The sequence below is a fragment of the Leptodactylus fuscus genome, chromosome 7 (assembly GCF_031893055.1).
Source record: "Leptodactylus fuscus isolate aLepFus1 chromosome 7, aLepFus1.hap2, whole genome shotgun sequence".
Classification (NCBI taxonomy): Eukaryota; Metazoa; Chordata; class Amphibia; order Anura; family Leptodactylidae; genus Leptodactylus; species Leptodactylus fuscus.
The window spans coordinates 7896097-7912115 of NC_134271.1; positions in this window are offsets into that span (position 1 = coordinate 7896097).

Consider the following 16019-nt stretch of genomic DNA (forward strand, 5'->3'; position numbering starts at 1 on the left):
CTGTCTCCTATCTCTATCTATCTATCTCCTATCTATCTATCTCCTATCTATCTATCTATCTATCTATCTATCTATCTATCTATCTCCTATCTATCTATCTCCTATCTATCTATCTATCTATCTATCTATCTATCTATCTATCTATCTCCTATCTATCTATCTCCTATCTATCTATCTATCTATCTATCTATCTATCTATCTATCTCCTATCTATCTATCTATCTATCTATCTATCTTCTATCTATCTCCTATCTATCTATCTATCTCCTATCTATCTATCTATCTATCTATCTATCTATCTCCTATCTATCTATCTCCTATCTATCTATCTATCTATCTATCTATCTATCTATCTATCTCCTATCTATCTATCTATCTATCTATCTATCTATCTATCTCCTATCTATCTATCTATCTATCTATCTATCTATCTATCTATCTATCTCCTATCTATCTATCTATCTATCTATCTATCTATCTGTCTCATCTATCTATCTATCTATCTATCTATCTATCTATCTATCTATCTCCTATCTATCTATCTATCTATCTATCTATCTCCTATCTATCTATCTATCTATCTATCTCCTATCTATCTATCTATCTATCTATCTATCTATCTCCGATCTATCTATCTATCTATCTGTCTCCTATCTCTATCTATCTATCTATCTCCTATCTATCTATCTCCTATCTATCTATCTATCTATCTATCTATCTCCTATCTATCTCCTATCTATCTATCTATCTATCTATCTATCTATCTTCTATCTATCTATCTATCTATCTATCTATCTATCTCCTATCTATCTATCTATCTATCTATCTATCTGTCTCATCTATCTATCTATCTATCTATCTCCTATCTATCTATCTATCTATCTATCTATCTATCTATCTATCTATCTATCTCCTATCTATCTATCTGTCTCCTATCTCTATCTATCTATCTATCTATCTATCTATCTATCTATCTATCTATCTATCTATCTCCTATCTATCTATCTATCTATCTATCTCCTATCTATCTATCTATATATCTCCTATCTATCTATCTATCTATCTATCTATCTATCTATCTCCTATCTATCTATCTATCTATCTATCTATCTATCTATCTATCTCCTATCTATCTATCTATCTATCTATCTATCTATCTATCTATCTCCTATCTATATCTATCTATCTATCTATCTATCTATCTATCTATCTATCTATCTATCTCCTATCTATCTATCTATCTATCTATCTCCTATCTATCTATCTATCTATCTATCTATCTATCTATCTATATATCTCCTATCTATCTATCTATCTATCTATCTATCTATCTATCTCCTATCTATCTATCTGTCTCCTATCTCTATCTATCTATCTCCTATCTATCTATCTATCTATCTATCTATCTATCTATCTATCTATCTATCTCCTATCTATCTATCTATATATCTCCTATCTATCTATCTATCTATCTATCTCCTATCTATCTATCTATCTATCTATCTATCTATCTATCTCCTATCTATCTATCTATCTATCTATCTATCTATCTATCTATCTATCTCCTATCTATATCTATCTATCTATCTATCTATCTATCTATCTATCTATCTATCTATCTATCTATCTATCTATCTATCTCCTATCTATCTATCTATCTATCTATCTCCTATCTCCTATCTATCTATCTATCTATCTATCTATCTCCTATCTATCTATCTATCTATCTATCTATCTATCTATCTCCTATCTATCTATCTATCTATCTATCTATCTATCTATCTATCTATCTATCTATCTCCTATCTATCTATCTGTCTCCTATCTCTATCTATCTATCTATCTATCTATCTATCTATCTATCTATCTCCTATCTATCTATCTATCTATCTATCTATCTATCTCCTATCTATCTATCTATCTATCTATCTCCTATCTATCTATCTATCTATCTATCTCCTATCTATCTATCTATCTATCTATCTATCTATCTGTCTCCTATCTCTATCTATCTATCTCCTATCTATCTATCTCCTATCTATCTATCTATCTATCTATCTATCTATCTATCTATCTATCTATCTATCTATCTATCTATCTATCTATCTATCTGTCTCCTCTATCTATCTAGCTATCTATCTATCTATCTATCTATCTATCTATCTATCTATCTCCTATCTATCTATCTATCTCCTATCTATCTATCTATCTATCTATCTATCTATCTATCTATCTATCTATCTATCTGTCTCATCTATCTATCTATCTATCTATCTATCTATCTATCTATCTATCTATCTCCTATCTATCTATCTATCTATCTATCTCCTATCTATCTATCTATCTATCTCCTATCTATCTATCTATCTATCTATCTCCTATCTATCTATCTATCTATCTATCTATCTATCTATCTATCTATCTATCTATCTATCTATCTATCTGTCTCCTATCTCTATCTATCTATCTCCTATCTATCTATCTATCTATCTATCTATCTATCTATCTATCTATCTATCTCCTATCTATCTATCTATCTATCTATCTATCTATCTATCTATCTATCTATCTATCTATCTATATCTCCTATCTATCTCCTATCTATCTATCTATCTATCTATCTATCTATCTATCTATCTATCTATCTATCTATCTCCTATCTATCTATCTCCTATCTCCTATCTATCTATCTATCTATCTATCTATCTATCTATCTATCTATCTATCTATCATCTATCTATCTATCTATCTATCTAACTATCTCATATCTTTCTATATTCTGTATCTCTACTACTTTATGTACATAATGTTGAGGCGCCTTGACTGTCCCTGAGGCTTCTTGTGTTGCAGAGTTGCCCCATCCCGCACTTTCTCCTTAGGGCAGGTTCATACTGTACAGTTTTTCTAAGTCAAGTATGAAGATTATGGTATCAGAGATATAAGGCCATGGCTAAGGATAGGATAGCTGTATACTCTCTGTATACCCTCTGTATAGCCTCAGTATACTCTCTATATACCCTCTGTATACTCTTTGTATACTCTCTGTATACCTTCTGTATATTCTCTGTGTAGCCTGTGTATACTCTCTATATACCTTCTGTATACTCTCTGTATAGCTTCTATATACTCTCTGTATATTCTAATGTAGTTACATTCAGTCTGTAATTACATTGGGACATTATTACTCATCGCTGACCAGTGGGGGAGGGGGGTATTGGTGAGAAAGCTCTCACAGGCGCACCCCTAATACTACAGTCTGGGGGGGGTATTAATGTACATTGTATTTATCCTTCCTATATACAGCATAGAATTCCCACACCATCTTTGTTACTTTGTTACTTTATTTTGGCCACAACGTTCACATTCCTTTGAGTGTTAATTATTTTATTCAATGGACAGTGCGGGGGAGGGGGTGGGAGAAAAAGTGCAGACACAGCATTACATATTAGCCAAATGTAATATACACTGAAGTGATGAGGAATTAGAGCCCCTCCCCCCCCCATTACAGTCACTTTCTAGTAGTATTAACTACTAATGTATCTACTGACGTGTTATATGTTTACTATATATACTCATTGGGCACCATTGTGAAGGGCTCAGGGGGAGGGGGTGGGGTCCAGCATCAGAGCCAGGCAATGCCCCTTGGGGAAAAAACATATTCCTCCACTAAGTGGCGCTATAGAGGCAGCTGTCATATGAGTTCAAGGTATTATACTTTTATGTATGGGTCACTGTATGGCACTGTTATGTGGTATGGTATGACAATGATACATAGGTAGGGTATGGCAGTGTAATGAGTTCAATGTATTACACTTTTATGTGTTCCCTGTATGTTACGTGGTTTGGTCTAGCACCGCTATGTAGGTACAGTATGGCAGTGTTATATGGTATGGTCTAGCACCGCTATAAAGGTACAGTATAGCACTGTTATGTGGTATGGTATGGCAATGATACGTAGGTACAGTATGGCAGTGTAATTAGTTCAATGTATTACACTTTTATGAGTTCCCTGTATGTTACATGGTATGGTCCAGCACCACTATGTACTGTAGGTACAGTATGGCAGTGTTACATGGTATGGTCTAGCACCGCTATGTAGGTACAGTATGGCAGTGTTACATGGTATGGTCTAGCACCGCTATGTAGGTACAGTATGGCAGTGTTACATGGTATGGTCTAGCACCGCTATGTAGGTACAGTATGGCAGTGTTACAAATGTAGCAAACTGTATAATATACTTTATGTAGCCTTCACTTGAATGATGATACAATAAAAGTCAATTTGAGGTTCGCTACATTGGTATCTGAGCAGTTTACGCCATTGTTATCTGACACGGCACGGGGGGCATCATTATTGGCACCGCATCAAAGCCCGGCACATCTTATTCTGGCTCTAATTGTTGTAGCTTTCGAGCAGAAAACCCGAACTCCATTGAACACTATGGGAGAGGGAGCGCGAACCTGATACAAACCGTCTCCGCGAAGGATATTGATTTCTATTCTCTTATGACATCAATATTTAAAACAAACTTCAGAATTTCGTATCTTTGACAAAACAGCAGAATCTGCAACTTCTTCTCATGGCGCGGCGTAGCTCGGTTCCTTTGCGGCGACTGCTCGCCAGGAAATGTTCTCTAATAATCGCAGACATTTGGTTACAATTCCTCGTTGTTCTTAGTTTGTGTGTAGGAAGATGTCTCGAACTCCTTATTCCCTTGCGATGCTTTAAACTTGAACGCTCGAGCTCCTCGGAAGGCCGCGGTTTAAATCCGAATACCAGAAAGATTAATTTAAAAGTTAATTGATTCTCCAGTTCCACTTAACTCTTTCCTACCTCCTCCTCCTACCCCGGCTCATCGACTCCATGTGCCATGGTTGGGCGTTTCGACTCGCTCATCTCCCCCCGACGTTGTCGCTTTCTCAGCTGCCCAGAGATGTGAAATCGCAAATTTGTTCTACAGTCGTTTTAGAGACGGCGCTGTCATAATGAATGGTCATCCTTTGGGTTTTCTATTTGTTCTGCCAATTACAATGTGTTTGCCTAAAGCAGTCGGCGCGATTTATCAGCGGGAGGAGTAGATTTGGTGATGAACGTGGTCATGCCTAGCAGATGGAACTGATGCAGAAACGTAGCGGGAATAATCACGTTTTGGGTTGCTGAGAAGATGGCCTTCATGACCAGTGAGGTTGGTAAAGGGCCTACACCTACTAAGCCAGATCCTCATTGAGGGAGGCCGGGTGGCTTGGAGTAAGGGTCCTGGTGGCTAGAAACTTGAACAAATCTTGTAGCTCTCCTTCTCGGTTGGGCGAGCGCTAAGAGTACCTGGCACTGGTTGAGTTTCCCACAGGGTACGTCCTAGTTTTTTAAGCTTCCCTGAGCCTGATGGAGATTGAAGTGCCCATGATGGTGCCCATGAGAATAGGAGGGATCCAAGCTATAATACAGGATTGAGTCTTGAGAGGTCAATGTTACCGATTCTTTGCGCCATATCACACATGTTCCTCTCGCTGTCTTGTTAACTACAATGAAGAAAATTATGGCAGAGATGGTTTAGAGTTTGGAGGTGGAGGTGACAATGTCCAGGTTCCCTGGAGGGAGGAGTCCTCGAAGAATATCGGGTCATCAGGAGGAGGTTCGGGAGAAGATTCTACAATGTTGCAAAGTGTTACTCCCTTTATTGCCTCCACATCTCCTACTGTGAGGACAACCATGGCACGAATTGGATATGGATGAGGAAATAGAGAAGAGTGCAACTAGAGGATCCATGCAAACCCCTTGCCGAGGCAAAAGTCGCCCGCATTGGACTCCACAAACCAGATGAGGTGGCAAATTTGCAAGGACAGGAGCAAGACTTCTGAGCTGAGCACTGGTGATGTTCTGAAAAAGATGAGCAGTACTTAGACAGGAATGGGTGCCATGTTATTAGGCCAAGATGGTGGGCCATGTTGGGATGCCTGGAGTAAGCTCTTTATTAAGTTTCACAAAGATCCACCACCCAGACCATCAAGAAAGACTAGTCAAAAGATTTTCAGCTCAATATCCAAACCATAAAATTTCCAGAGATCTACTGTAAGGAACACGAGTCCATTAAAATGGGAGACAACCACCTGTCAGTAAATTCTTCACATATTTTCTACTCAGTTCATGGTACCAGATGTTAACAATGACTCCAAGCACCAACTTCAATAAGAAGTCAAGGGTGAGAGAGTCCGCTCTTCTGTATCCATAGGGCACGTCATGAAGCAGTTTGGCCAGGCGCTATTGCTACAACCATCTGTTCTCAGTTGAGGAGGAGGCCTGCCCGAGGTTGTGGTGGTCATGTAAACAGATAGAACAAATGACATATGGCTTGTATCTCCATAACTGGAATGTGCTACTTCTAGGATCTCCTGTTTTGAAGCCTTAATGCTGACACTATGTATGTAAAAACAGAAGATTTTGTGTGTTCTGTACATTCCACATCTCACAAGGGCTCATAAGACCACAGGATAGACGTCAAATGAATGAGAAGTCCTGTTTCGTAAGAGCCAACTGTAGGTGATGCAGTGAACTTAATCCGGGTGACAGTAACCTATCTATCTGCAGGGCTGGGTGATATGCTGGTTCTGGTGACAGTAACCTATCTATCTGCAGGGCTGGGGTGATATGCAGGGTCTGGTGACAGTAACCTATCTATCTGCAGGGCTGGGGTGATGTGCTGGTTCTGGTGACAGTAACCTATCTATCTGCAGGGCTGGGGTGATATGCTGGTTCTGGTGACAGTAACCTATCTATCTGCAGGGCTGGGGTGATATGCTGGTTCTGGTGACAGTAACCTATCTATCTGCAGAGCTGGGGTGATATGCTGGTTCTGGTGACAGTAACCTATCTATCTGCAGGGCTGGGGTGATATGCTGGTTCTGGTGACAGTAACCTATCTATCTGCAGGGCTGGGGTGATATGCTGGTACTGGTGACAGTAACCTATCTATCTGCAGGGCTGGGGTGATATGCTGGATCTGGTGACAGTAACCTATCTATCTGCAGGGCTGGGTGATATGCTGGGTCTGGTGACAGTAACCTATCTATCTGCAGGGCTGGGGTGATATGCTGGTTCTGGTGACAGTAACCTATCTATCTGCAGGGCTGGGGTGATATGCTGGTTCTGGTGACAGTAACCTATCTATCTGCAGAGCTGGGGTGATATGCTGGTTCTGGTGACAGTAACCTATCTATCTGCAGGGCTGGGGTGATATGCTGGGTCTGGTGACAGTAACCTATCTATCTGCAGAGCTGGGGTGATATGCTGGGTCTGGTGACAGTAACCTATCTATCTGCAGGGCTGGGGTGATATGCTGGGTCTGGTGACAGTAACCTATCTATCTGCAGGGCTGGGGTGATATGCTGGTTCTGGTGACAGTAACCTATCTATCTGCAGGGCTGGGGTGATATGCTGGTTCTGGTGACAGTAACTTATCTATCTGCAGAGCTGGGGTGATATGCTGGTTCTGGTGACAGTAACCTATCTATCTGCAGGGCTGGGGTGATATGCTGGGTCTGGTGACAGTAACCTATCTATCTGCAGGGCTGGGGTGATATGCTGGTTCTGGTGATAGTAACCTATCTATCTGCAGGGCTGGAGTGATATGCTGGGTCTGCTGACAGTAACCTATCTATCTGCAGGGCTGGGGTGATATGCTGGTTCTGGTGATAGTAACCTATCTATCTGCAGGGCTGGAGTGATATGCTGGGTCTGCTGACAGTAACCTATCTATCTGCAGGGCTGGGGTGATACGCTGGTTCTGGTGACAGTAACCTATCTATCTGCAGGACTGGGGTGATATGCTGGTTCTGGTGACAGTAACTTATCTATCTGCAGGGCTGGGTGATATGCTGGTTCTGGTGACAGTAACCTATCTATCTGCAGGGCTGGGGTGATATGCTGGGTCTGGTGACAGTAACCTATCTATCTGCAGGGCTGGGGTGATATGCTGGTTCTGGTGACAGTAACCTATCTATCTGCAGGGCTGGGGTGATGTGCTGGTTCTGGTGACAGTAACCTATCTATCTGCAGGGCTGGGGCGATATGCTGGTTCTGGTGACAGTAACCTATCTATCTGTAGGGCTGGGGTGATATGCTGGTTCTGGTGACAGTAACCTATCTATCTGCAGGGCTGGGGTGATATGCTGGTTCTGGTGACAGTAACCTATCTATCTGCAGGGCTGGGGTGATATGCTGGTTCTGGTGACAGTAACCTATCTATCTGCAGGGCTGGGTGATATGCTGGGTCTGGTGACAGTAACCTATCTATCTGCAGGACATCTGTCTTTCCTTTTCTGTGTATGGACATCTTAAGACATCCTTATTTTTCCATTCTCCACGGTCCTTGTCATGTCCCGATGATCTGTAATTTCTCTGTGGACGCTTAGCCCTGTGTACACACCATAATATTGTCAGGTTCTCGGCGTCCATCAAACTGTTTGAACAACAAACATCCAATAAGACCTAAAGTAAAGAGACCGAAATCCATTTAACTCTTACAAGTCTTTTCTATCCCTCTTACAGATCACAGAGCAAAATCTACAGTAAGCGGAGCCCCAATATCAAAATATGTAATGGGGCCTCCATATATTATGTGATATCTATAAAAGTATCCTCTTATGTTGCAGACTGGCCCATTGAGGCTCCTGGGCCCGGTGGCAGTAGCGACCTCTGAATCCCCCATAGCTACACTGATTCCAAGCATCACTAGCTGAGGAAGGGCAAAAGTGTAGGACACAACCTGCTTTATGGCCTATGGCATATTTTGGGGGGCAAAAGGGGCATTTTCCAGAGCAGTTGGAATTTTTTCTCTAGCCCCCACCACTCCTGAGTAATCATTGTTCTTAGCTTCAGTACAATTATTCTCTCTACTGTCAGGTGGGCGGTCCCTGTCTTTCTGCTCCAGTCTAGGACCGCCCATCTTATAATTGAGAGCATAATTGTGCTGAAACTTATAGCAATGATTGCTCTGGAATGGTGGGGGCTAGAGAAAAGATTCCAACTGTGCCAGAATCAGAGGAATGATGACTATCCAAAGATGCAAAGAGCTGGAGTTGGTGGAAGAGGTGAAAGGTCCCCTTTAAGATAGAGTAGGTTTACGTTAAATTTTACATTACAGTGTTTTCCGGCTGTAACTGTCCATATAAGACCCATAAATGATAAGTTATTTAAAAAACATGTTTTGGAAGGATTTATTTGCATTTTTACAAGTATAAACTGTCCTGGATCTGTCCAACTAAGTTTCAAAAGTTGTTCTTGACATTCCCGTGACAGTGAAGCAACGTTGTGTAACTACAGGCGGAGAGCCGAGATCTTGCGAGCAATTTGCATAGCGATGAGAGTGGAGGCTTCCCTGCTGGATTGAAAATTGTTGAAAGTCAATGTTCTACTCAGATTGGAATATTATATTAAATCATAATAAGGCAATGGCTCAAGACGGAGAAATTCTGTGGGAAGTGAAGATGTCCATACAGATGGGGAAGAAAGGAAAGAAAAAGGATAGATAGATAGATAGATAGATAGATAGATAGATAGATAGATAGATAGATAGATGATAGATAGATAGATAGATAGATAGATAGATAGATAGATAGATAGATAGATGATAGATAGATAGATAGATAGATAGATAGATAGATAGGAGATAGATAGATAGATAGATAGATAGATAGATAGATAGATAGGAGATAGATAGATAGATAGATAGATAGGAGATAGATAGATAGATAGATAGATAGATAGATAGGAGATAGATAGATAGATAGATAGATAGATAGGAGATAGATAGATAGATAGATAGATAGATAGATAGATAGATAGATAGGAGATAGATAGATAGATAGATAGGAGATAGATAGATAGATAGATAGATAGATAGATAGATAGATAGATAGATAGGAGATAGATAGATAGGAGATAGATAGATAGATAGATAGATAGATAGATAGATAGATAGATAGGAGATAGATAGATAGATAGATAGATAGATAGATAGATAGATAGTCATGTCCTAATCATATCCGTCTGAAACATGTGCATGGTTTGTTACAATGTATCAGAAGATCCTCAGGTCTCGGTATGAGAACATTATGGTGGACATATTGATAGATATCTGATTATACTCTGTATATATATTGTGTCACTTCTATTATATTATAGCTTCTGTCTTTTTGTTTCCTTTTTGTTCATTTATTTCGATTACTTATCATTTTCTTCTTATTGACTTCCCAGTTGTACATCCCTATGGTATAGGTCAGCGCTATATAAGAAGGATGGCAGTAACATAGGCTTGGCCTAGGAGATTGAAGCTAAACCTCAGAGAGATCCCCAAGTCTTGAGCCTTAAGTGAGATGGAGCCGCTCGGGGTTACTCGCCTCCCTCTTGGGTTCCAGTCGTCAGATTGAGAAGACAAAAAACTGTAAACAAATGAATCCCTTGGAGTAATATCGGCCTCGCTCCTGCCAGGAGGTCGCCTCTGACAAGCTGAGCAGCCAGCAATGAAAAGGTCAGTGGCTCGGAGAGAAGAGACATTTCTAGGCTTCCAGAGGAAGGGGAGATCCGCCATCTGACTGTATGCGGCTTACAGGGCAGCGGCCATTGCTCCTCGGCCCCTCCAAATAGGCAGGGTTAATATTCCACAATGTCTTAAATCCTTGGAGTAGGAAGGAAGGAAGTAATTGCTGATCCTTGGAGCAGAACAAGAAGTGATTAGAAAGATAAGGTTTAATTAAATGGCTTATTGAAGAAGGAAATAAGAAAGGGGCCTATAAGACGGTATTATAGTGTGTCACTTATATCACCATCATCTACTGCACAGAACAACATCACTGTATCCGGATACTGCACAGAGAGGAGACGCATCTGCACAGGAATTGTAAGAGAAGAACCTTGTGCTCCAGAGCTGCTCTTCATTCAGAGGCAAAGATAGATAGACAAAGACATAGATAGATAGATAGATAGATAGATAGATAGATAGATAGATAGATAGATAGATAGATAGATAGATAGGAGATAGATAGATAGATAGGAGATAGACAAAGACATAGATAGATAGGAGGTAGATAGATAGATAGATAGATAGATAGATAGATAGATAGATAGGAGATAGATAGATAGATAGATAGATAGATAGGAGATAGATAGATAGATAGATAGATAGATAGATAGATAGATAGATAGATAGGAGATAGATAGGAGATAGATAGATAGATAGGAGATAGATAGGAGATAGATAGATAGATAGATAGATAGATAGATAGATAGATAGATAGATAGATAGATAGGAGATAGATAGGAGATAGATAGATAGATAGATAGATAGATAGAAGATAGATAGATAGATAGATAGATAGATAGATAGATAGATAGATAGATAGACAGACAGACAGACAGACAGACAGACAGACAGATAGATAGATAGATAGATAGATAGATAGATAGGAGATAGATAGATAGATAGATAGATAGATACAGTAGATAGCTACGAGATAAGTAGAGGGGCAACACGGTGGCTCAGTGGTTAGCACTGCAGCCTTGCAGTGCTGGAGTCCTGGGTTCGAATCCCGCCAGGAACAACATCTGCAAGGAGTTTGTATATTCTCCCCATGTTTGCATGGATTTCCTCCCATACTACAAAAACATACTGATAGGGGAAAAAAAGTACATTGTGATCCCTATTTGGGGCATAAAGAGAAAAGAGAAAAAAAAAAACCTGAGATAGAAGAGATACAATGAACATTCTTGTATAATTTGATACATTCTAGTAATGATGTGCTCTAATCCCCGTCTTCCTCACCACTAGGTGGCAGAGCGTTTCCTTCGTCCCCGAGGCTTCTCCCATTTTCCCATCTGACGCATTTTGGAAATAAATTTCCAGTCTCTAAAGGGCAAAAGGAAAAAAAAAAATGAAATTCTTGGAAGGAAGTGAAAGTTATTTCTGAAGATGAACAGATGTTTTCCTTACAATGCCAGACTCCATCGCCTGCAGATCTCGCCGTATCTCTCCGCGCTGTCCTAGTTATGTCTTACTATGTTAGATAAGATAATGATGCTATACACAATGTATATAAGGTATTACCAGGATGTTTAGGGGCTGATATAAGTGTGGGTGTCTTATTATTGCAATGCTATACCAACATCCTTACATATTCCAACGCTTGCATTCCGTTAGATTCTATAATGAACTGAATATCAGATTGGTGAAGATCTGACACAAAGCAGCCCATCCCCCCCACCACCATTCAGCTGTTCTCAGCATCTAATACACACAGAATGGAACAGGAAGCAGACAGTGCCGTTCTCTGTGCAGTGGCCAACCTGAGCCACTGCAGCTTTGGTCCCATTCAAATGAATAGGAGCTTATCTGTAGTACCTGTTCTGGCCACTACACAGAGAACAGTGCTGTCTGCTTCCTGCTTCATCCCCAAGTAACAAACCAGGCCATTTATCATCTGGGCTGGGTATGCTACAACTATATATAATATATACTAGCATTTCCCGTGACTTCGTCCACGGCATCCCCCCACCGGCGCACTCCCTCCCGTCAACAGCCCGGACCCCACCATCGTGCTGTGCAGTATATACAGGTGTGGTCCGGCAACCCCCAAGCACCCTTGTGCATGCGTGTGACCAATGTCCTGGGGTCCCTCATAGTACTGTGGATCCCTGGACCCATTCCTCACTCTTTGGCCACTCCCGCATGCCACCCATTTTCCCACCCCGACCCAGGACTCCCTGCTCCCCACCCCAAATGGTCACCACTTTGGCCCCCCCTCTTACCCGCTGCCCCCCACTCATGCCACCCATCCCCCTCCGCCCCAAACTGCCCTGCCGTGCGCACCCCCATCCCAAGGGCCTCTGCCTCTACAGCATGGCCGGACGGTCCGGAGCTTGCAGCGGGAGGCATGTGCTACAGCATTTACAGCGTCCTCAGCGCCGCCCGCACAATGCCGCGGGCCTATCGGAAAGCGACTGAAGCAGAGCGGATGACATCATCTCGGCTTCATTAGCCTTGCGGAACGGCGAATTCGGGGCTTGCGTTAGCGTTGTGTGGGCATTTAGCGGCTTAATATGTAGCCTATGTATCTTTCCAGGTTTCAAGGTTTGCATGTTGCAAATCTGAGCCGAATCCCTGCAGCCGTTTTTGCGTGATTCAGGAACAAACATCCAAACCCACAAACTCACATTTATATTAGTAGGATAGATATAACTTACAGATTGGTGGGGCCCAATTTGGGGCTTTGGGGCCACATCTCTTATAGATACATATTCAGGAGCGACCCCCCCCCCCCCCCATATAGTATCAGACCATATGCAATTGATTTCCACCTTGATTTCAAGGATTTCAAGGAAGCTTCTGTTCGATGTCTCCCCGGTATCTCTCCAGTAATCACGCGTGTGCACCGTATGAGGATCATTGCAGGCTCTTATCATTTATCATAAGTGCCTGGAGTGCGGCCGTGATTACAAGATCTGGGCTCGACAGAATGGATATTACCATCAAATCATCAGCGTAACAGCGAATCAATACACGGAGCCGCCGCGGCTCACGCCACCAGATGAGGACGTGCATATTTTAATCAATGGCCGTCTACCGTACAATGCAATTGCCGATCTGATTAAAGTAATTTCACTTTATACAGTTGGGAGAATCCTAAGTGGCCTTATTTTCCGTATTTCCCACTCGCCGTCGCTATTCCGTGGTGGTTGTACAGTTTAATAGAGTGGAAACAATGTATAGCGCGTACGATGGGACCGAGTCCTCGAGGAATAACCCCGCCCCCCGGCAATGCTTCCTCCGCCGTTAAATAACTTTGTGAATATTATTGAGATGATTTTTATTAGGTCTCTAAAGCGCATTGAGCGGACGTCTTATTATAGCGGAGTCCATAAAGCCGCCATTATAGGTCGCCATATTGTCACTCATCATCATACTGGCCACTACGGTTTGTTTTACCAGCAGAGTCAAAGCGGGGCTTTCAAATATGCATGGCTATGACTTAAAGGGAGTGTGTCACCAGAACCAGCCCTGCAGATAGATAGGTTACTGACACCAGAACCAGCATATCACCCCAGCCCTGCAGATAGATAGGTTACTGTCACCAGAACCAGCATATCACCCCAGCCCTGCAGATAGATAGGTTACTGTCACCAGACCCAGCATATCACCCCAGCCCTGCAGATAGATAGGTTACTGTCACCAGAACCAGCATATCACCCCAGCCCTGCAGATAGATAGGTTAGTGTCACCAGAACCAGCATATCACCCCAGCCCTGCAAATAGATAGGTTACTGTCACCAGAACCAGCATATCACCCCAGCCCTGCAGATAGATAGGTTACTGTCACCAGAACCAGCATATCACCCTGGCCCTGCAGATAGATAGGTTACTGTCACCAGAACCAGCATATCACCCCAGCCCTGCAGATAGATAGGTTACTGTCACCAGAACCAGCATATCACCCCAGCCCTGCAGATAGATAGGTTACTGTCACCAGAACCAGCATATCACCCCAGCCCTGCAGATAGATAGGTTACTGTCACCAGAAGCAGCATATCACCCCAGCCCTGCAAATAGATAGGTTACTGTCACCAGAACTAGCATATCACCCCAGCCCTGCAGATAGATAGGTTACTGTCACCAGAACCAGCATATCACCCCAGCCCTGCAGATAGATAGGTTACTGTCACCAGCACCAGCATATCACCCCAGTCCTGCAGATAGATAGGTTACTGTCACCAGAACCAGCATATCACCCTGGCCCTGCAGATAGATAGGTTACTGTCACCAGAACCAGCATATCACCCCAGCCCTGCAGATAGATAGGTTACTGTCACCAGAACCAGCATATCACCCCAGCCCTGCAGATAGATAGGTTACTGTCACCAGACCCAGTATATCACCCCAGCCCTGCAGATAGATAGGTTACTGTCACCAGAACCAGCACATCACCCCAGCCCTGCAGATAGATAGGTTACTGTCACCAGAACCAGCATATCACCCCAGTCCTGCAGATAGATAGGTTACTGTCACCAGAACCAGCATATCAGCCCAGCCCTGCAGATAGATAGGTTACTGTCACCAGAACCAGCATATCACCCCAGCCCTGCAGATAGATAGGTTACTGTCACCAGAACCAGCATATCACCCCAGCCCTGCAGATAGATAGGTTACTGTCACCAGAACCAGCATATCACCCCAGCCCTGCAGATAGATAGGTTACTGTCACCAGAACCAGCATATCACCCCAGCCCTGCAGATAGATAGGTTACTGTCACCAGACCCAGTATATCACCCCAGCCCTGCAGATAGATAGGTTACTGTCACCAGACCCAGTATATCACCCCAGCCCTGCAGATAGATAGGTTACTGTCACCAGAACCAGCATATCACCCCAGCCCTGCAGATGGATAGGTTAGTGTATATGGGAGTATTTTCTTGTAATGTTAGTTCACACCTCAACTTGTCCTCCATGTCTATCTAAATCTATTCAGCCATTCCAAAGATATGTGCTTTCAGTGTTAATGCAAAATAGAGTATATTAGCCACGTAGGCGGAAACACTACATGACATACAGCACCCAGAGAAACCAAAGAGTTACCACCTGCTTGGCTAATAGATTCTCATCTGCATCAACACTAAAACACCAATATGTTCACAGTGCCGATCCGTCAATGTTATTGGCCTTTAAGACCTCTTTAAGGGTCCAGAGCCCATATTGAGGGGAATCCTTGCACAGGTTGTCACCGCCCATGAGGAACAGAGATCAGATTGGGCTGATCTAGGACTTCCTCTCCCATGAGCCGCCTCTATGATACATATTCTTCCAAATATTATCATTCTCAGCCAAAAACTCATTGACATTCACATATATTTCTGCGGTTTACCCAATCTTTTTGGTGAACTTCTCTATTCTGTAATATTTTCTATAGGTTATAATGTATATAGGACTGTATATATTTGTAGCTTTTGCCTATCAGTATTTTTTTTACCTGTTTTTG